The following is a 23,370-nucleotide window of genomic DNA, read 5'->3' as shown; positions in this document are numbered from 1 at the left end:
TTCATGAATGCTTTAAGATTGAGCACTTTTCATATAGCTGGGTGACTTGGGTCACGAGATACAGACCAAAACGTGGACCCGGGTAAACTTAGGCTGTATTTGTTTAATATCGGCATAAAATGAAAGCTGTTATGTCAAAAGTATGCGGAAGCAAATAAAAAAAAAATTAAAAAATTCATGAATACCGTTTTAGTGAAAAATAAAATTGAGTAATGCGAACAGTTCTTTAATCTTCTTTAATATAAAAATTAATATAAAAATAAGTAGGGTTTTCCTTCCTGACGCTATAACTCCAGAACGCACGAACCGATTTTCACGGTTTTGCATTCGTTGGAGGTTTATAGCTAGGAAAATTCAGGAAAAATTTCAATAGAAAAGTATATGGTGTGTGAGTATCCCCCACGAAAATAAGTATGTTTCATTTAAAGTAGATGGTGCCATTGTTTAACAGCTATTCATTGTACTTTGCTCAGTTAATTTCATGTGACACTAGCGAATACCCGGCGTGCTTCGCTGCGCCTTAAAAGTAATTTTGTTTTGTTACTCCCTCTCACAACATTTGAAAATATTATTTAATATTGCTGTACATATTTGTATAGTAGGGAGATTTTTTCAAATTATATAAATATACGTTATTTGAATATTGAATCAATACACGTTTGAGGAAAGGGTGCGATAGTAGACTCCAGTTATAAGATTATAAATTAAATTTCCAAGAGAAAGTCGGTTCTTTACATATTTTCTAATTACCTTCGAAAATATATTAACTCAAAAAAAAAATAAACAATGCTTCATAGATCGATTTTTTTAAATCTAACTTCATAAAGTTCTTTAAAAATATTTTGTAAATGAGGCCATAAGAGCTTAGGGGGAGAGTTACAACACAAAAATACATTTAAGGCGCAGCGAAGCACGCCGGGTAATTGCTAGTTTCTTTATAAAATCGCCCTGCTTCTCATTGCTTTTGTCTTTAAAAAAAAGGCAACATACTTAAAAGCTCAAATATTCCAATACTGGTAGTTACTGTGCCAAGTTTAATCGAAAAAATCGATGCTGGATTTCAACTTACTATTTGCAACGAGCTAGTGTATTATTGCATACTTACATACATATGTATGTATGAATGTACATACAAATATGGATAACTACTTGGTCTGCTGCAGCTAGGACGAGCTGGCGGAACTGTATTATGTAGCAACAACAACAATCACAATTGCCGCACTATGAACCCTGCAAAAAATTGTGCGACTAATCTCTAAAGAGAGTAATCCGAGATTACTCTCAATCGGGTACAATTGGGCATTAATTAGGCCCAACTAGTCTCATACGGGTACTAATGGAGGTCAATTAGTCACAACTCATCCCTTATGGGTATAATTGGAGATCAATTAGTCCCCAACTCATCTCTGACGGGTACTATTAACGAATTAATGATATGTACGCACTTAGTCAATGAAATTTCATGTGCGGCGTTGGCACACAGAGAGAGTATTCGCCTAACAAAACTTGAGCACCCCGGTTCGAATCTCAGCTGGCGCAAATTTTTATTTTTATTTTTTAAAAGTGACTAGTCGCTTTTTATACCCGTTCGGGTATAAAGGTGAACAATTAGTCTCTTCATAGGACATGTTCGAACAAAAGCGATCAGTTCATTCCATATAAAGAGATCAATAGTGGTATTAGTCGCATGCTCCTTTGCGATTGCTCCCGGAGTCATCCCGGATTAGTCCCATTTTTTGCAGGGAACCGACAGATTGGAGCAAATATGCTTCAAGTTAAATAACGGCAACAAAAATCAGTGGTAGCAACAACAACTACAACACACATTTTTTACGCAAAACGTTTGCAAAGTGTTGACAAAGAATTAAGAGCAAGCCAAGAGCATACGAATTGTCCGTCATTATAGTCTGCGGGTACTGTAGAAAGTAGGATGCAAGAAAGGTATGGGCCACAACAATAATGTGGATGAACGAAGTGTCCTTATTACACACATATGTATGTACATAGATATGTGTGTATATTAGGGTGGCTCGCCTAGAAAATTGCCGGTAAATATAAAGATTTACGTCAGCAGGCCCGATTTGAAAATACCTACAGAAATCACATTACAGTCGTGTCTCTATATAGCGAACGCCCGCTATAGTTACGGTGACCATAAATATGGATTCAAAATGAAGGACAAATTTTCAAAAATATGCCTACATATATTTAGGTAGTATAAAAATATTAAAAGAGTATTTATGATTCTAAATTCTTATTGCATTTTAGACTTTAAAAATGAATAACGTTTTCTTCATCGATATTAATCGTTTTTTACGTGAATATTTATAAAAGTATAGTAAAACATATTATAATTGCAATAGCGAAAAGTGAAAATCTTTAAAAGATTATTTTATAGGCAAATTTGGAGTCGTTCAAAACGAAAACAATACCCTTCTTTTTTGGTTTTTTGGTACTTTTCGAAGTTATATGTCAAAAATCGACGACATGAATCGACGTAAACGACGAGTTACAAAGTGCCCTTTACAAAAATATTCAATTTGTGCAGACTGTAATGATATATCTTCTTTATCGAATTTTAAAATAATGAAAAAAAATAATCAAATGAATCTGCGTATTTGATTGAAAATCTCACTTTTTTCGACTTTGACGACAAAATGCAAATGGTCGCCTGTAGTACTAATAATTTTCATTGAAGTCGCTACAAGTTGTATATTTTGGTAAGAGGCACATCAATACCCTTCGAGTTGTAAGTCGCTACGTTGATTGGGAGATTTTTTCATGAGATATGGAAGAAAAGCTACGAAAAGTACCAAAAAACACTTTTTTAAAAAAATCCATCCATTGTCCGAAAATTTTAAAATAACGATAAAATGCGGGACAAATGCAGGACACTTGGAAAAAATCAGTACATTTTGAGGTTTTTAAGGTTTGAAAAACTATGCAGGACCGACATTTGAAAAACAGTACAGTCCTGCAAAAAACAGAACGGATGGTCACCGTAGCTATAGTGAACACCTCGAAATGTTTACACAGAGTACTCTAAATAGTGAACAAAATTTTAAAAGCAACGGCAAGCATAAATTGACAAACAATTGAAAATTTAACCGGAAATGAAAGCGGTTATTCCCTGAAATTGACCACTTTAAGTTTATTACTAGAAAAGCTGCCACTATTTGATGCTAATGTTTATTTGGTTCTTGTCGAGTTCCAACCGCTTGTGAGTGAATGTGTGCTAATAAATTTAGCATTTAAATAATTTTTAAGTGTTATCATGTCTGCGAGGAAACTCCTTTCGTTGGAGCAAAAATCTGAAATTGTTGAAAAAATCGTAAATTTATGGTGTAACTGCAGACATAGAATGGTTTCACCATTGCTTCGTCCCTCACGTACATGAGTAATACATTTAAAATTCCTAACAGTTTTACCGAGTATTTTTTCGTTTTTAATTGTTATTAGGTACAAAAGGGTTTACCAACCAAAGCTATCCTATTGCTTGATAACGCCCCTAGCCATCCGCCAGAAGATGAACTTAAAACTGCTGATGGCTCAATATTCGGGGTTTATATGCCTCCAAATTTAACGCCTTTTATTCAGCCTGTGGATCCAAATGTGATTCGCTTAACTAAGCTGTACTACAACAAAAAAAAACATCTGCTGTTAAATATTAGCTGTAGGAAAAGATGACATCGCACAATTTTTAAAAACTTTAACTTTTAAAGATGCTGTATCATTTTTAATGCTTGCTTGGAATCAGCTGAAGGCAAGTGTAACAGCGAAATGCTGGAAGCCTTTATTAGAATGTTTCAATGGCACAGAGCCAAATGCAAGCGAGGATGAAGACGATGATGTTCCTCTGAGCTTAGTTCGCCAAAAAATATTGCAGGAAAAATATAAAGAAATCGATGATATACAGGGTCTGCTGCAAGTTGTAATACCGGAGGTAATTTTATTGACTCTATTGACATTCACCTGTCCATTTCTTTTTTATGTACTTTAATTATTTTAGGAAACCTACACCGAAAATGATATCTAAAATTAAAATACAATCGAAGACGACGAACCAATTGATTTAGGGAAAGATGCCGAGGATACTGCAGAAGCTGGTAATGATGACCAAGACGAAGGACAGATCGGAAATCCTATAAAAGCCACTGCAACTATTAAAAACTGACTATGCTGGCACAATAGTATTGAGAACTATACGTGAAAAAGCGGTCCAAAAGTCAATTTCCTCATGCATGAAGCAAACATCTATTCGCGAATTCTTTCAATAAACATTCATATGTCCATTTATATATTCCTAAATATACATTTATTCCAAAGATCTGTTGCACTTACATACACAAACATGAATTTTGAGCAAATAAAACTAGTTTTTGAACAAAATAAGTCAACCTTAATATAGTGAACAACCTGGATGCTGTGAACAGGCCAGGCAAAAATTAGTTCACTATATCCAGACACGACTGTATTTTGATTCCAATGATACACTGCCGGAAAAAAGGTTTGGCACAGAGAATTTTTGAAATGTGTGCAAAAATTTTTATTCTTGTATTTTGCGGCTACTTTTTTATAAAAATGTGGTTCATTGTACAACAAAAACTATAAAAATGTAATTTCTAAATTTTGCGCAAAACTCGCGAAAATTCAATAAGTTCTCATGCAAATTTTTAACTTTTTAATTGGCTTTTCTCGATTTTTTTTTTGAATATGTTAATAAAAAATTGCGTTGGTTATTGACAAGTTTTTTGTTGCAGGTATTTCGCATTTTTTTCATACAAAGTATTTTCTATTTTTTTTCGTATGCAAAAAACTGCATGAAAAAAATTTGTATAAAATTTCTTGGGCTACAAACTGCATACTCACAAAAATTTATAAAATCTGATTAAAAACTTGAAAATTTGCACGAAAACTTTTTGAATTTTCCTCAGTTTTGTTCAAAGTTTGGAAATTATATATAAAAATTTTTTGTTGTAGTATGAGCCATATTTTTATAAAAAATTTCGGAAAGGAATTAAAATAATACTTTACAATACAATACAAAACTTTTTTCCGGCAGTGTAGAAATTTAAATAATAGATTTTAAAAAGCTAATCTTATTTACAAAAAACTAGATTTTTGGAGGTGTTTTCAACTCGGTCCATTCACGTACATCTTAATACTTTTCCAAAGTATCAATAAATAATTGTTATTTTTTAGCGAGGTGTTTTCAGTCAAAACTAAAGTTAAATTTTGGCTTTTATTTTTTAGGCCAAAATGTAAAGTAAAGCTGTGAATTTTATATTTTCGGTAAAAAAAATTAAAATATGACCTTTATATTTTCGGTAAAAAATAAAAGTTAAAGTTTTATTTGATTATAACCGTTTAAGTTGAACACGCGTAACATAACAAATATGCATTTTTTACTTTGAAATTTTTTGCTTTGAATTAAATTATGTTTGTATGTATTGTTATGAACATATTTATAGAATAGATAACTAAAAGTAACGTAAAATTGTGATTATTAGTTTTGGCTAAAAAAAAGTAAAATTTTAACTTTTATTTGGAAAAATAAAAAATAAATTTTTAACTTTTTTTTGACTAAGAAAATAATCTAATAAAGTAAAATTTCAACTCTTATTTATTGAGCGGAAATATAAAAGTTCAAATTTAACTGAGTTTTTTAATCGAAATTTTGAAAATAATTATTATTTCCGATCCCTGCTTAAAATACAATAAATATTATAATTCCGATGATAAAGCAGCTACTGTTTATTTGTTGTTGTTTTTTTTTGTATGACGTGTGATGCGCCCTAATGTTCATAGATACACATGCATGCTGCTTTAGGTAACTTATTATTATTTTTGTTGTTTTTGTTTTGTAATTTTACATCGCATATGCGACTAGTCAGCGTCTGTGCGGATGACGGCAGTACATCACAAGCTCAATTCAAGCCAAGACATTCTTTGTAAACTCGAAGCTCAATGCCGCATGTAGCTGATATTCTTTGCTTTACTCAAAAATCCTCTTTCAATTACTTCACCAGCCATATGCTGGGCGCTTGCCTTTGCCTTGACACAAATTATTGTTACTTGTACACACTCCCTTCTTGCACACTGAGTGGGACAAACAGTAAGTCCGTTTTTCAACACCCGCATACAAACACATGAATACATACATATATACATACATGTAAGCATGTATTTACAATGTGCAGTGAGGCAGATAACAAAGATCCTTCAACGGATTGACAACTTTCGTTTGCTATGAACTTTTGATGAACTACATACAATGCGGTACAATATGTGTGTGTGTGTATGCATGTATATGTATACACTTTCCATAAGAAGACACCGAGATTTCTTGGACATTTTGTCGTCATGGGAATGGCGCTGGACATTATAATTTTCAATGTTATTTTGTTGACAAGAAATCAACGAAGCCACTACCAGCATCTTTTTTTACACTGCGAGTGGGGGTGTGAGATTAAGGACAAGTGCCTGGTTGGGAATTTGGTTTTTGTACTTGAAAAACGTTATGACTAACAAATTTGAAAATTTAAGAAATTATATGAATTTCTTAGATCGAAAAGAATGTCTAAGGGACACAGGTAACATATTTGTGATACTACGGACTGAAATATGACTATTTCGGGGTTTTTTTGTGGGGTTTTCTAAATACCAAAGTAAAAAATACTGAGGTATTTAGGAGCTGCTAGATACCAAAGTCAAAAAAATTATAGTATTTAGTTGGTGCTAAATACTCAGGTCCTCAGTTACTTTGGAGATGCAAAATATTTTCACTTAAGTACCAAGGTATTTAGTCGGTGACTAAATACTTTTAACTTATGTTTTAGGAGAAATTAAAGAAAAATTAGCACTCACTTCACATCACCGCAAATCAGCTCACCACACTCAATCTCACCACACCTCACTTAAACTTGGCACAGTTGATCCAACCACAACTTAATTCATCAAACCTTAACTCACCACGACTAAACTCATCACACTAGTTCTCACCACACCTCACCTAAACTGACCAAACCTAAATTTGGGAACTATTTTGGGATTTTAAAGATTCTCGGGACTGAATCCAAATTTACAAAACTATTTCGTGATGGTTCCCTTGACTTGATTTTAGGGACTATTTGGGAACTTTCGTGGTTATTTATCGATATTTTAAGCGAAATTATTATCGATATATTTGTCAATTTTATAAGGTTATAATAACGGTATTGCTATCGATATGATAATCAATATTTCTACTGACATATTTATCAATAAATTAATTGATATACTAGGAGTACCAGTTACTGTCGAAATTCGACCGGTTTTCTAGTTTTCTAAAGACCTTTGAAGAGTTGACCTAACTTAGCGCGTCCTGTACTTATAATGTACAAAATTACTTGCCGGAAAATCTCCTGTTTGCAACTAAACTTTTACTCAAATTTTTTTCTTAGACCTTTTAAGGTCTTTGGGGGACTTTGGCACGACTTGGAATTGACCGGATACATTCCCGTTTGTGGATGAATTTCGCTAATTTGATACATATCGATAATTCAGTGAATTTCAAAAACAATAAAATCCTATAACTCAATAAAATTCGATAACTCGACTAATTTCGAAAAATTTCAATAACTGTGCATTTCGAGGGGTAGATAAAATTCGACAACTCAAAAATTTATATATATCGATATAAATCGATAACTCGATAAACTCTATAAATTTCAATAACTCGGTTAACTTTGATGCCTCCATATTTTTCGATAACTCGTTACTCTCTGGTAACACGATAAAATTCGATAAGCAGTGATAATTCGATGAACTTATATAACCTTGAAATTTCGATAACTCGACATATTTTTAAAATTCCAAAAACTACAATTCGATAAATCAGTATATCAATATATATCGATATCTCGATAAGTTCAAAGTACTCGATGCATTACGATAGTTTGATAAATTTCGTTAACTTTGCGAATTTCGATAATCCCATACATTTTTATAGCTCGATAACTATCCGCAAATTTAAACAACTAAGTTTGTGTCTATATACTCTCAATAAAAGATTGATCAATTTGAATAGTTCGATACGATATGATAAGTCAATAACCGCGTATTCGATAAATTTCGATAACTTGATAACTTTCGATAACAACATTTTTTATGACTGAATTTATTTCGATTCCTATTGAAAAATTGCAATACATTTTCCCTTTTAGTTACCCTAATTCTTATGATTGCTCATTATTGTTTTAATTTTTGTCTTTACCTTCAATTTTGCCTGCACTTCTTTGTCTTAATCCTTATCATTTATTTCTTTATCATCACATTTATCTTTATTACAAAGTTTGATTTTAAATACAAAGTAAAATAAAATGCAACAACAATGATTTTGGCTCTAATTTCCAACCAAATTTCAAACCATAAAAATTCTCCTCATCTGCAGAAAAATATCTTTCCAATGGTGTTCTTGGTTTTGAAATCGGTTCTGTAGAATCGCCAAACGAACAGAGACAAAATTTATGTTAGCGTATTAATATATAGATAGATATAGATATAGATTTATTGATATACATACACATTTAGTCTCGAAAAACCCGAAATATTCCCTAGAATCTTTAAACACTCGAAGCAGCCTCGAAAATCTCGCAAAAGTTCTACAAACCTCGAAGTAGTCTCGAAAATGCTGAAACATCCAAAGTCTCCGATAAAATCACGCTAATCCCGAAATAGTCCCAAAAGTCCTAAAGATACTGAAGGAACCCCGAAAATACCGAAATATTCTGTAAAATCTCTATGTGCTGTCGAAAAACCTAGACGTCCCAAGGTAGTGTGGAAAATTCTTAAATAGTGTGGAAAATCCCGAAATTTCCGAAATTCTTAATTGTTACACTCACTAAATGGTAAGTATTTAGTATTTAATAAAGTCATAAGTACATACTAAGTACTTTTGTATCCCTTATTTAGGTAAGACAAAGTCTCAAAATATTTTTGTTGGCGGTATTTAGTGAAGCCAAAATCACTAAATACTTTGGAACGCGGTATCAAGGCCTATTAAACAAGTAGTCAAATACTTCTAATATTTTTGGAAAAAAATCTTAATTTGCAAAATGTTTTTGCATGTGAATCTTTAACAAAAGCGACTGAAAACTAGACTTTGGAACGTTTGCTTAACCCAGGAGCATAAACTTTGATTATTGGGCCCTGCATACATATGTATACATATACATACATACGTATTTACCATCCTCGACCGGACAACAGCGAGTGTGTGCACAATAAGTAGGTACGGTTGTGGGCGTTTATTATTCCTGTCAGTGTCACCAACATCATTTGAACGGTGACACAGCCATAACAACAACAGCAACAACAACAATAAAAAACCAATGCAAGGCAAATGGGTCCAGCAACTAAATAACAAGCTAAGATAGTAAAGACGAGGACGCCAACGAAAACAACAAACAACAACAATATTTCTAAATACACTTCAAAAGAATAAGTTGACAGCTGACGATGACTTGTCAGGGACAGGAATCTATCCTTTCATATACCTATATACTAAATACTTATTCATGCACTCACACATTCATCCATTGTGCTTATGTGCGTTCCATACCAAGCATACCTACATATATACTTATATGTACAGTGGCAGTCAAAAATGGATGAATGATGTTTCGTTTTTAACCGACTTCCAAAAAAGGAGGAGGTTATCAGTTCGTCGGAATTTTTATATTTTTTTTTGGTGTATGTTACCGCATAACTTTGGACCACGTCAACCGATTTCGATAATCGGAAAGGTAGTGTCTCAGAGGTGGTCCCATACTAATCTGGTTAAGATCCGATCAGCGGATCATGAGATATACATATATATATATATATATATATATATTTTTATGTGAGAGTTGAAGTCGGTTTTTTTTTGCTAAAAATTACTTGTTTATATTCAAAATGTTTTTCAAGCTAAAATTTTTTCGATATTTTTTTACAAAAACATGGCTCATGCTTTAACAAAAAAATATATAAATCACACTATCAAATTTTGTGCAGAACTTTTTAACCAGAATTTGAGCGGCTAAAAAATCGCACTAATTTTTAATAATTTGTTTACGGCGTTTTGCACTTTTTTCCATATAAACACGCATTTCTTGTGGAAGAATATGCGCAAGACCGTTTGCGAAAAAAATAAAAAAGTCAATGCCAGATTTACGAAATTTCGCTATTTATATGAAAAAAACCGCAAAAGCCGTCAGCAAAAAAAAAATTATAAAAAATCAATGCCATTTTATAACCGCTCAAAACTGGAAATTTAGAACAAATTTTTTGGAATTTTTCTAAATTCAATTTGGAATTTTTCTCAATTAAAGGATGAACCATATTTTTATAAAAAACTATCAAAAAAGTTATAGCTTGAAAAACATTGTAAATATAAAAAACCAAACACCATTCATCCAATTTTGACCGCCACTGTATGTATGTACTTACATTAGACCGTACCACCTTAAAAGCAAGCAAAAAAAAGTTTTTTTTTTTTACCGAACCTAGGTGTCGTGTTTTTATGTTTTTTGGTGACACCTAAATTCGGTAATAAGTTTTTTTTTTTAAATAGCTATACTGAACTAATCAAAATACGTCCTTAGCAAAAATTTGCTGATTTTTGGCGAGTTTTACTCTACTGGCAATAGGCTGGTACGTTAGGGTGGTACGAACTGAGATCTGGTGGGTAAGTACTAGAAGGGAGTATTTAAGGTCAAAGAACTTTAGAACGAAAAAGTTGTATCTTCGAGACAACAGCATCGATATATCATATCCTAAGATACGTCTGTAAATCGCAAAGATATAAAAACACAAAATTTGTACTGAAATCTCAACAAACAAGAAAGCGATCTGAAATAAACGAGGTAAAAAAAAAACGTTTCTAAATTTGTTTGCAAATATATTTTGGACGAACTTTTTTTCCGGTATGGTCTAATGTACATAAAAATTCATGTATATATATTGTATTTATTAATAGCGAGCGCATCAACACAGAAATCCGACAAGCTTTCGCTACTGTCCAGCGCATCAACTGACTGCGACTCTTTAGGGATGCGTTGATGTACTCGAACTCTTACCCAATTCTGTTACCTAAGGGATAATGATTTTGCAGTCAAGTGAAAATAATACACAAACTAGAGCATAGAATTGAGGAAGATGTGATGCTATGTTTTTTTGTTTTTTTGCCCAACACCCGCAATGTAAACTTTTAAATTTCGGAACTTGGGTGTTGCGTTCATTAAGAGCTGAATGGATTAGAATTTGTTGAAGAGTCGCATACGAGAGACGAGAATACATATTTGCAGATATGTATGTATTTATGTATGCATGTCCTAAGCAAGTTACATTGAGTTGCAATCGCAACGCAGAAACGTTCAATTAGAGAGGATATCCTGTGAGAGTAGCCATGAAAGGACTTGATTTTAAATCGTACTTTTCAAAGCGACTCTTCACTATTCGTAGATAATAAAGAGGAGCGTATAAGATAAGAACAATCGCTATTCATAAGCTTCAAAGCACCACCAGCGAGTTGGGATTCGGCTAAACCGAGAGAAGCCGAGAAAAGACGAAGCTAACTGGAGAAGAGAAATCCGATGCTGTGGGAAAAGGCATTAAGGTAGAAATTATTTAATTGCCGAATCTGGTTCGCATCACGACACAGTCCCAATCTTGATATAGTAATATTAGGGAACGATAGCTTATCAAAAAGCTGGATCCCAACCCTTGTTACGATTTTGTAGCCTATCCCAATATTGAAAGACATAGCTCATATGCGCTGTTATTCAACCAAGCCGAGATGAAAGTGAGGGTTATTAGATGCTATACGGGCAGAGCTCTTCCAAGTTGTAAAAAGGAGAGAGTATTCAATTGGAATTCAGCACCCAGTTGGGTTATAACCTGAGTTAATATAATTTTTTTTTTTACATTTTTTTTAGAGGTTTGCCATCTGTAGGTACAAAAAGTAAAATCATTGTAATTAGCAAACAAAATTAAATATTTTATTATTGGTAACAAATAAGCGAGGTTTAATAAAGTTTTATTTTAAAAATATTTTTCGAACCCTACGTATACCTACGTAGAAATTTAAATTTAAAGTTAAATGAAATTTTTTAATTATTTGACTGCAAATGACAGAAGTTTGAAGATATTTCTTATAAGGGTTGCCACCAGTTTAGAAATTTAAAATCAATTTAATTAACAAGTTATTACAAACGATTGAGGTTCTAATAAGCTCTATTTCGAAAATATTTTTGAAGGGGGATGCCATCTGCTTAATAATTCAAAATTAAGGTTAAATGAAACACTACATTATGAGTGTAAAACAAAGCCAGCAAAAGAAAGCTTTTTCTCCAAAATATTTTTGAAAAGAGTTGCAACCTTATATAACTTTGTTCACATAACGGTTGTTTGTAACAGCCAAAATGAATCGAGATAGCTATAAGTAATTGTATACGTAAATGCTCAGAATAAAAAAAAAAAGAAATCGACTAAGTCCGCCGAGTAAAAATTGAGATACCTTAAAGAAACTTGAAACTTGTGTATTTCTTTTCAGCGTAGGACGCATGATATTGAAAATGGTCAAAATCGGACAATAACCACGCCTACCTCCCATATTGAGGTAGTTTAGAGAAATACAGAAACTGCGATATTTTATTAACTACTAAAGCTTATTTATTCAAAATTGATATTTACAATGACAGCTTCGGGAAAAATAATACTAGATTTTTATTTTATTTTTTTTTAATGGGAGTAGCCATGCCCACTTATGATTACATACTTCACCTGGGTATAATTATTCATACTGAGTATAATTATTTTCTTGTGACATAAAAGCAATTAATTGAGAATTTTTGAAATCGGGCTAAGATTACATTCACATTTTATACCACCCCTGCTTACCATGTAACGGTAGTTCTCGGAAAGGTAAAAAAAACTATATTTAACACGTGCGCTAGGAATTTAATGTTCGGCTTCGCCCGAACTTAGCCTTTTTACTTGTTTAATATTAAAATTTTACTTAAGTACTTAGTCAATTGAAATATGACTTTGGTGTATCTTTCAAATACATATAACTATGTGCATATTTAAACCAAATCGCTTTGAAAGCATTTTGTAACAATTTTGAAATTTTTTTTATGTCTGTCTGTATGTTTGTACGCGCATGACTCGAAAATTAATGCATGGCATTAAATGCAGTTTTCACCGATGTACTTCTAGAGGTCTAACTTAAAACATAAAAGAAAAAAATTAGGGAGTTGCCACCTGTTCGAAAGTTGCAGTTTAACTAAATTGATAAGATAAAGTAATGAAATATTTTTATAAAAGGTTGCCACGCGTTTGAAAATTTGAATTTGATTTAATTGATAAGGTAAATTAAATATTGCAATATGGGTATCAAATTAAAGAGGTTTTTGGAAATTTGACTGCCGAATATATTTTTGGGGTTGGGTATTCATTTGATTTGATAAAATAAATTAAGGCTACGTTTCGCCAGTTTAATTTTAGTGAAAATTACTTTAATTTTCCAATTTTTGCTTTAACCAATCAATTTCAATTTGTTTTTAATTTTGATTTAAGTGACCTATGCTCTTCACTTAAATAAAAATTAAATCAGAATAACCACGCTCGGAGATGTTACACTTTTAATCAACTGATCAATATACACCCACCACAATTGTGTGTATCTGCAGCTTTCTTGTATACCAGCAGAACACTGCGTGCCAAAGCTTTCAAAAGCTCTCAGTGCAAATGAAAGCTTTCGCTGGCCAAGCCTGTTTTACAACCACTTTTTACTTACCTAAATAAAGAGCTTATTGAAACTGAAAATAATTTAAATGAGAATTAAATAAAAAATTTAATTAAAGTTAATTTCCACTTGAATGAGTTTGAAGAAACGCAGCCTAAATATTACAATACAGATATTAAACCAATAGCCAGTTTTACCAAACTCATTTAAGTGGAAATTAACTTTAATGGAATTTTTTATTTAATTCTCATTTAAATTATTTTCAGTTTCAATAAGCTATTTATTTAAGTGAGTAAAAAGGTGTTGTAAAACAGACTAGGTTAGGTTAGGTTATCCAAGCTGCCCTCATCCGTACAGGAAAAGGGCACACTTAGGCCTCCATGGGCCCATTGTGATACCATATTTGAGACTCGTAGCGTCCCTCTTCCTACCTCAGAAATTGAACCAATTTGTAGCTCTGCGCACAAAATCGTAGATACTGGCCGAGTCCAGTTCAGCCAGACACTCGAAAGAATAGCGAAGGAGCGAGCGACGACGGGCTCTTGTCAAAGCGGGACAGTGGCACAGACTAGGTGGTAAAACAGACTAGGCCAGCGAAAGCTTACATTTGTACTGAGAGCTTTTGAAAGTTTTAGCACGCTGTGTTGTAATAGCAGGGCTGGTATACAAGTAAGCAGCAGATACACAATGCTCAGGTGATTAAACGTTTCTTTTGTAATTTTCTCTAAAATGGTTATAATACACAAAGGGATTCCTTATTTTTAAAAACACTGGGTATAAAATTCAAATAAAAATTTGTCTGGTTGTGGATATACATACATATGTAGTAGCTTGGATTAGATCATTAAAACTGTAGGTATTTCAATTAAGTTTCAGGAAAATTTCAACAGCCAATTATTGCATGTAAAACCAAAAGCAATCGCAGCAATATTTATACTGGCATTCTACCCACCTTCAACTTTTTAGAATAACATAATTTTATATATTATCCCTATTCACACTCACATATGTACTCGTATGTATGTATACATGTACGAATGAGCTTGTTTGAGAATAACACAAAAATAAATTGAAAATATGAAAAATTGAAGGAAATGTCCATTCACTCAAACTTCAAAAGTTTTTATTTGTCCTGAAAGTTGTGTACCCATGTGAACGCTGAAATGTCGTATGTCTGTCTTACCGTTTGCCATACCGTCTGTCTATTCGTTTGCCAATTTCCTTTTATTCATCACACTTTGCGGATCATACACATTGTATTAATAAATATATAGTATAGATACGGTGACCACAAATATATTTTGAAAATGCAGGACAATTTTTCAAAAAATTTACCTACATATAATTGCGTAGTATAAAAATAACGAAAATATACTACATATATACATTCCTCGTCATTTAATTAGCACACCCTTTTTTATTTTCTTCCATACAAAGTGTGCTTGACAAAATTTTTACATGGAAGAAAACGCGCAGCACCGTCAACAAAAAAAAAATTGCCGCCCCTATGTTTTTTTTTAATTTACAAACATTTTTCAAAACGGATTTAGACGTAGAATATGCTATATTTTTTATAAAAAATTAATGAATATTAAACAAACAAAAGGAAAACTTTAACTAGCAAGTATTAAATAGGTGCGCTTTCAAATAACGAGGAGTGTATGTTTCTCAATTATTAATGCAATTTTAAACTTTGAACATAAATCACATTTGCTTCATTGGTATTAATATTTTTGTAATGAATATTTACAAAATTATAGTAAGGCATATTACATATTACTTTACACGAAATATGAGCCTCTGTAAAGCAAATTTTTTAGGCAAACTTTGGGTCGTTGAACACGAAAATAATACCTATGGTTTCAAAGAAGTGTTTTCGAGATTTGTTCGAAAAACGTATTTTTAGTACCTTTTTTAGTTAATCGTCGATATCACATGAAACGACCTACACCTCGAAAGGTATTGATGGGCCCTTTGCAAAAGTATATAATTTGTACAGATTGTGTTCCGTAACATCTACATTTCTCATCAGATTTTCATTTACTGTAAAAAGAAAATGATTGAAATTTCACTTTTTTTGATTTTGGTCGCTTGTAACACTCCTCCTTTGTTTAAGGAGCTTTTCGGCTAATTTTCATCAGAATCGGCAAAGTATTATATTTTTGTAAGAGGACTGTAGGTCGCTTATGTTGATTGAATAATTTTTGGCATTTTAATTTTTTGTACCAAAAACACGTTTTTCGTAAAAATTATGAAAACGATTGTTCGAAAAAAAATTGGCTTGGAAAACATCTTTTTTTTCTTAAGCGATTACCACAAAATTTGTAGGACAGTGTTATTGATATATTGACGCTGGTCTTCATTTTCTCGTCATCCATTGTCCATAAACGTACAAAATTTAGAACGCATTGACTGGTTGAACCTTCAAAACCAGCTTACCCTTATTTAGTTATCAATTAGTTATCGACGCTGCTTTTATTTCGATTGGGAAAAGTTAATTTTAAAATATCGAACAAAATGCGGGACAAAGGCAGGACACTTGGAAAAACTCAGTATACATTTTGGGGGTTTTCTGTTTTGAAAAAACTACGCAGGACAGACCTTTAAATAACAGTACGGTCCTGCAAAAAACAGAACGGATGGTCACCGTAAGTATAGAGTACATATTTGGTACCTACTGAATTTTTATATCGTACAATAATTTCAAATTTAGCACACACACATACACACACACACACACAGCAAACATTTATTTTTGCACGAGTACTTTTGTCCAGCGCTGAAGATTGTCACACTCATATGACGGTATGTACATATGTATGTGTGTCTATACATACATATATCATCCACTCATGTCCACTGGGGGTTATACGGGGCTCCATCATTGTCCACTCGACCGCGTCGCATCTAAAGATGAGAAATTGTGTTTTTCAGTTTGATTGAAGGGTGATATTTGCCGTTTGACAGATTCAATTGAAAATCCTTTGGGTGATGGGCAAACAGATTGACGGACATTTGTAGTACGGGTATGTGTCTGTATGCATGTATGAAAGGAGTGTAAGGGCAGCGCACGAAAGGATGAAGAAGGATATATGTACTTATAAGTATGCATGCCTTGCGTTTTTATGGACGACTATCGATTTTCAGACTAAAAAAGAATGTCTAGGTATCAAAATTTTCATTTATTCAGGTAGTTAAGTTGACGCCGATGACATCGTTGGTAGGGGGGTAACTTTGCAGGATAATACAAGTGAATGAATAAACGAATGATTTGGAGTAATATGTTGTGGACTAAAAATTTATTAAAATACTTATCGAAAAACATTTTATGTTATGTTTAAGACAAGGTTTTTATTGTTTTCATTGCGGCAGTGATGCCCACACACACACACACACAGTCGTTGGAGTATGCTGGGCGTGGTATGCGTGGACTTTACTTCTGTATTCATCCATCAGACGGGCGCAGCACATATTTTGGATATGGAACAATACATCCACCTTACCAATTTAGGTCTGATATCCAAGTTTCATGCCACTAGTTTCCGGCATGTCCAAATAGAAGCCCTAGCGTTTTGGTAAGCTTTATCTAGGCGCGCATTCCATGAGAGCTTGACGTAAAAAAAAAAACGCAGATATATATTAAACTTTTTTAGAGAAAATGAGGTTAGATATGTGTCCCTATTATGGTTGTCGCCGTCGACTTCGACACAATTTTTTTTGTAAAAAGAATAGCCCTCACAAGTCCACCACACTATTTTTTCGGAAAGGTGTTCCTCGCAAAAATACTGTCGTCAACGTAACCGGAGTTGGGATGATGAAGGTTGTTTTGTTACCGAAAAAATGACATCCAAGTCGACACGACAACCCTAATAGGGCAGGTAGGGATGGTGCTTTAGACTCTCAGGCTTTTGGTGACACCCAAATCCTCTGCGTAAAGCAGCTAATCTGCCGCTGAGCCCAGGAAGTGTGATGTTTCGACAGAGTACTACCAAAGAGAAAAGATGTTAGCTGAGTGAGTTGAAGGGGGAAAGTGGACAGGTGATTGGCGTCCTAGGAAACTTAGCTTGACTTTCGGCCTAAAAGCAGGCAGACGTATATCTTTTAGGGCCATATGACTCGGTAGAAAACCGACGACGAGATGGCGGAGTCCTACCTTTTAAATACTGACCAAGAGCGAAAGGTATGATCGAAACTAAATCCGCTCTCGTAGTGTTGTTCCCACGAACGCTTCAAACTCAATACCGAAATGGGAACAAAACTGTCTAGAACGTTCTCAATGGGAATTCTATAAGAACAAAACCCTGCGTAACGTTCCCAATGATAACAAAATATGAACAGTACTTTCGGGAACATTTTCAAGAGAACAAAATGGGAACAGAAGTTGCGGTGACTTGCCAAAGAACAAAACAAAACGGGAAAAAATATCTGAGGAATTTTCTCTCGAAGAATCATTTGGGAACTATAGTCTTAGGAACTTTTTGACAGAAAACGAAACGGGAATAAATATTTTCTGAACTATTCGCGAAAAATAGAGGCGAGAACAAAATTTTTCACATAGCGTTCATTAGTTTGAAATGGTTGAATATTAAAATTAATAAAAAAGAACTTAAAGATAATTATGAAATGAATTAAGATACGAACTTTTTTTTTTTTGCACAGAAAATGAAAACTTGTTCCACAAAAGGACAGTTCACCGTAGCGATAAACGATCTGGAAGTTGAAATGACCCAGCTTTTCTCTGGCTTAGAATCAACAATCGTAGTCTCTCGCTTATTATTAACGTTATGTTCTCGAAACTTTTGTTCTCTAGCAGAACGTTGCCCAGACTTTTAGCCATGTTTGGTTCTCCAACGTTCTCAATACTTTCGTTCTCAGTTTGTTCTCATAGGAAAGATTCGCGCAAGTTTCGTACTCATTCTGCTCTTCTTGAGAACGTTGCGAGGGGTTTGTTAAATTTTTATGCTTTACGGAAACGTTCCCGAACCGTTTGTTGTCATTTTGTTCCCGTTCGAACTGCTCCCAATACTTTTGTTCCCGTTTGGTTCTTTTGTCGGGACGTTCCTGACATTACGTCCTCGGTCCTCGATAGGAACTGTAGAAGGTATTTATTAGAATGTTGTGGAGAAAGTTGACTTTCCTTCGAGCGGCCCAGTTGACTACCTTCTCGTTCTACTGATCTGTTTGTAGTTTTCATAACAGCATAAAATCTATATCTGTGGAATGTTTTTCATAGGATAACCATTAACCATAAAATGTTGGTCCATTTCGATGACGTAGACCTAACTTTACCTGGACGGCTATAAAAAACACTCAGGAGGAAGACGATCATAAATCCCGATGTGAGTGACACAAACTCACTGGCAGATTTACATTAAGGGAAAATAAAATTGATAATGTGTCAATAATGTGGATAAAGTTCCGCGCGAACTTCGCTAGCACTCAAACATCATTCAACCAAACAAATGATAAACCAAAAGAAACGCGACGGGGTGAGACGTGAAAAGAAGTGAAAATTTATTGGCAGCTACATGTCGAATTGCATGTTTGATAGCGATCTTGAGCGAAGTACGCTCGCTGCTGTAACCAAACAGAAAATTTATGAATGCAACACTTGACACATTTGTACTGCGCAGTGCTGTGTTGTGCAGCGCAGAAGAGTTGTTGTCTGTCGCCTGTCAAGAGTGGTGGAAATGGGCGCTACGCTACACACATTTACCTTCATTGAGCTTTGCAAATTTGTCGAAATGTTGGTAACGCTTGTTGGCTGTTGTTGATTGTCGTTACCGCTGCCAATGACTGGCGCGGCGGTAAGACGAAACGACAGCGGTTGGTGCAATCAAGCCGCCGATCGAAGAGCATACAGCCGTGGCTGATCACTGCTTGATCTTTAGCATACGAAGGAAGGTGCGCGCGCGCGCAAAAAGGAATACACATCAGCGACGCGCTGCATAATGATTGGCATGGAATTTAGTTGGCTATGCAGGCGACAAGAAAAATCAATTAGTGAGCGACATTTGACGATAAGCGTGACGCGCAGATTGCACTCTGTGCGGTGGGGAAAAAAAAGGCTGAGTGAAGGGAAGGGAAGGGGCATCGAAGTGGCGATCGCATGCAGTGTGAGGCGCGAGTTGGTAACAAAAGAAATCAGCAACAGCGCGTTTGGGTGGACAATGTTGACTTGAACGTTGCCGCCGACGCTGCAGTTGCTGTCGTCTTCGTCGCTGTGCCCATGATCACTGATGACCGCGCCGCTAATGATGTTAGAGGTGACACTCCTGAGTGGCAATAACAACCATTGTGGCCTGGACATTCATGCAGCTGATGTATGAACCAATGTAAGAGGTGCGTACGCTACTTTGCCGTTACGTGAGACTCATTATAAATTTGCGCTTCATAATGAAAAATTATGTTGCTGATTTTTACATGCAATTTATTTGCAGTGTCTCTGCTTACAAAAAGATTTCGTATGCACATCTGTCACTACGCTAATTTCTCCAAAAATATTTGTGCCACAAGAAACTTTAGTGGACTTTTTTCCCCCGGTATGCAATTGGCATGCACGAGCATCTGTCAGTACGTACATACATACATATGTATGGGGCTACAAATAATGCAGTGATATCAATCAGCCAATAAACCAAAAATCTGCATACAAATATAGCCAACTAGCAGTAAAAGACTTTACAACAAATTTGCAACACGGCACCACTCTGCATATAGCCAAGGAAAACAGCCAAAAATACAACAAAACAAAAAAAAAAAAAAATCAATCAACGACAGGACATGCAACATAACTCATGTTTGAATGTTGAGTAATTTATGTAAATGTACCTGTACAACATGTTCGCCTCAACAGATGGAGACATCTGCATCTGCATCTGCGTTGCTGGCATAGTAGTTGTCATTTGGCTATTGGCTTAGTTGTACTTGTTGTTGTTGGTAGTGTGATTGTAGCCGTCGAAGCTGTTGCTGCCGTCATTCACCTTGCTGAAAGAAATGAATGCCAGACGGACAGACACAATTGTACATACGTACGTTAATACTACTATAAGCGATGTGGTGTTCGGGAGGCGCAACAAAAATTTTGAATTTTTTTAGCTTCTCGTTGATAGCTGTGTCTGTGTTTGTTAGCGAGAAATTTGCCAAACGTCATTTCATTGACGGCCTATGTACAAGGCAATGCACACACACACACACACACACACAAGTGCAAGTCTAATATTTTCATTGCTGTTAGCTGTCAAAGAGAAATGTCTAGGAGTAGCGCGAAATGTTTGGGAAAAATTTCCTAGTCCCGCGAATGGTACTCTGGTTTAGCGTACTTTAATTACGTCAGTCTTGTAGCAGAAACCACTGATACTCCTCTAAGAGGTCTTTGTATAAACTTGAAAGTTTTACGAAACACTCCCTGAAAGTTTCGTCTTCAATTTACAGCAGAAAAGGGCCCAATTGTAGCAAATACGAGATCACAGTGTGGCATCGGTATATGCGGTGGGATTTCTTTCGTAGAGCTAGAGATACACTTGCTACGGCAGTGCCTCTACTAGAAGAAGTCAGCTAAGACCACTGCAAACTCACGTGATGCCGTGAGATTGCCTGCTCTAGTTGTCTTTTAGAATGAGGAGGATTTCTCTTACCATATTCTTAAAAAAATAGAATGCTGGTAAGTCCCAATTTTGGCAAAAAGGTTTATACTTTGTCTAAACTATAACGTCGGACACGCCTGACTTCGTCTATCTTTAGGCATTGGAGAAAATTATGGACCACCATATTGGACAATCGCTCTCATAACTTGGCCCTGGACAACATCTCAAATAAGGCTATTGATCGAGGCTTAGAGAAGTGAAATCATTTTCGGTTAGTGGATCAATCAAATGGTTTTAAGACCCAGGTTAGCTTCTGGAAAGATGAAAATGTAAATCTGGTAAAAGATGTCCAGCGACACAGGTAGCGCGTTTAATAAAGGAGAATCCGAACCAATGTATAAGGGCGAACTTCACGTTCCTCTACTCGACCAGGACGAGGTAAGAGCAGCAATAAGGCGGCTTAAGAACAACAAGGCCCCCGTTGCCGACGGTATTTCGGCTGTGCTGCTCAAAGCTGGTGGCAAAGTGTTGATAGGGCGCATGTGCAGCTTTTACCCAACATTTTGTCTCATTAATACATATCCGAAGATTGGAATCTCAGTGTACTTTGTACATACAATTCACAAGAAGAGAGATCCCGCCGTTTACACCAGCTATAGTGGGATACGCCTTCTTAATATTGCGTATATTGTTCTGTCGACGATACAGTGTAAAAGGCTGAAGCCGGTTATGAACCAACTGATTGGACCTTATCAGACCTAGTAAGTCTACCATTGACCAGATTTTCGCAGCACGTCAAATCCTGACTTTTTTGACTTTAAAGCTGATTTTGGTAGCACGAAGCGAAGCTGCCTGTACGACGCCATGTCGAAATTTGGCATCCCTGCAAAACTAATACGGCTAGGTAGAGTGACTTTGAGCACTCCCTTCAGCTCCGTCCGAATTGGGAAGGACCTCTCCGCGCCGTTTGATACCAAACGAGGTTTTAGACAAGGCGCTTCACTCTCGTGTGACTTTTTCAATCTGATACTGAGCCGCAGCGGCACCATGAAACAAAGGGACCCAACCGCAGCATTTGCCAGTTTAGAAAAAGAAGCTAAAGAGGTTGGTCTAGCGGTGAATGAGTCCACGAGCTTCGAGGGACACGTCACTTTTTCAGCTTTAACTTTGAAGGACTTTGTCTACCTAGAATCCACCACCAAGAACGTCAGCCTGGAGATCAAGCGAAGAATAACTCTTGCCAACAACTGCTACTTTGGGCTCTGCAGACAATTGAAAAGCAGAGCTCTCTCTCGACGAACAAAAGTGGCGCTCTACAAGTCTCTCGTTATGCCCGTCCGTCCGTCGTGGCACAGAAACGTGGACGATGTCGAACGAAGTTGAGAAGGCTTTGAGTGCTTTCGAGAGAAATATCCTACGCAAGATCTACGGTCTTGTTCGTGTGGACGACGGTTATAAGAGAAACCGGAATTGCGAACTTTCTGAGCTTTTTAACGACGTGGAAATAGTTAGACGCATAAAAATACAGCGATTGCGCTGCCTTGGACATCTCTTGCTCATGGATGACGATGCTCCAGTGAAAAGCTCCTTCGACTCCGCTCCCATGGGTGCACTCGGGATAAGCAAACTGGCGGAAATTCGCAAGGGGAGAGGCAATTGGAGAAGCTCTTTGGTCTCGGCCCAGACCGACAACCGGTTGTACTGCCAAATAAGAAGAACAAGATGTCTTGGAACGTAATTATTCTACTAACTATTTTCATTCTGTAGGGGAAATTTGTAAGCGTTCAAGTTGTAACTTTTTTCTAAAGATTTAGTAAGAGTTTGAGTGAAAAATAAAAAATAAGTAACAACTCCTAAGTAGCTAAATGAAAAAAACTCCGGGCTGCCCTCAGGTTGGTGTGCTTTTCCCCTTGCTTTCGTGCCTGGTAATTAATTATCTTCTTGTCACTCTTAATGACTCTGATATATATGGGTATGTGGACTATGTGGCCTCTTTAGTCACGGGCCTACCTCAGC

The sequence above is a fragment of the Rhagoletis pomonella genome, unplaced genomic scaffold (genome assembly GCF_013731165.1).
Source record: "Rhagoletis pomonella isolate Grant_MI unplaced genomic scaffold, Rhpom_1.0 Rhpom_scaffold_00003, whole genome shotgun sequence".
Taxonomy (NCBI): Eukaryota; Metazoa; Arthropoda; class Insecta; order Diptera; family Tephritidae; genus Rhagoletis; species Rhagoletis pomonella.
This window is presented reverse-complemented; position numbering follows the sequence as displayed.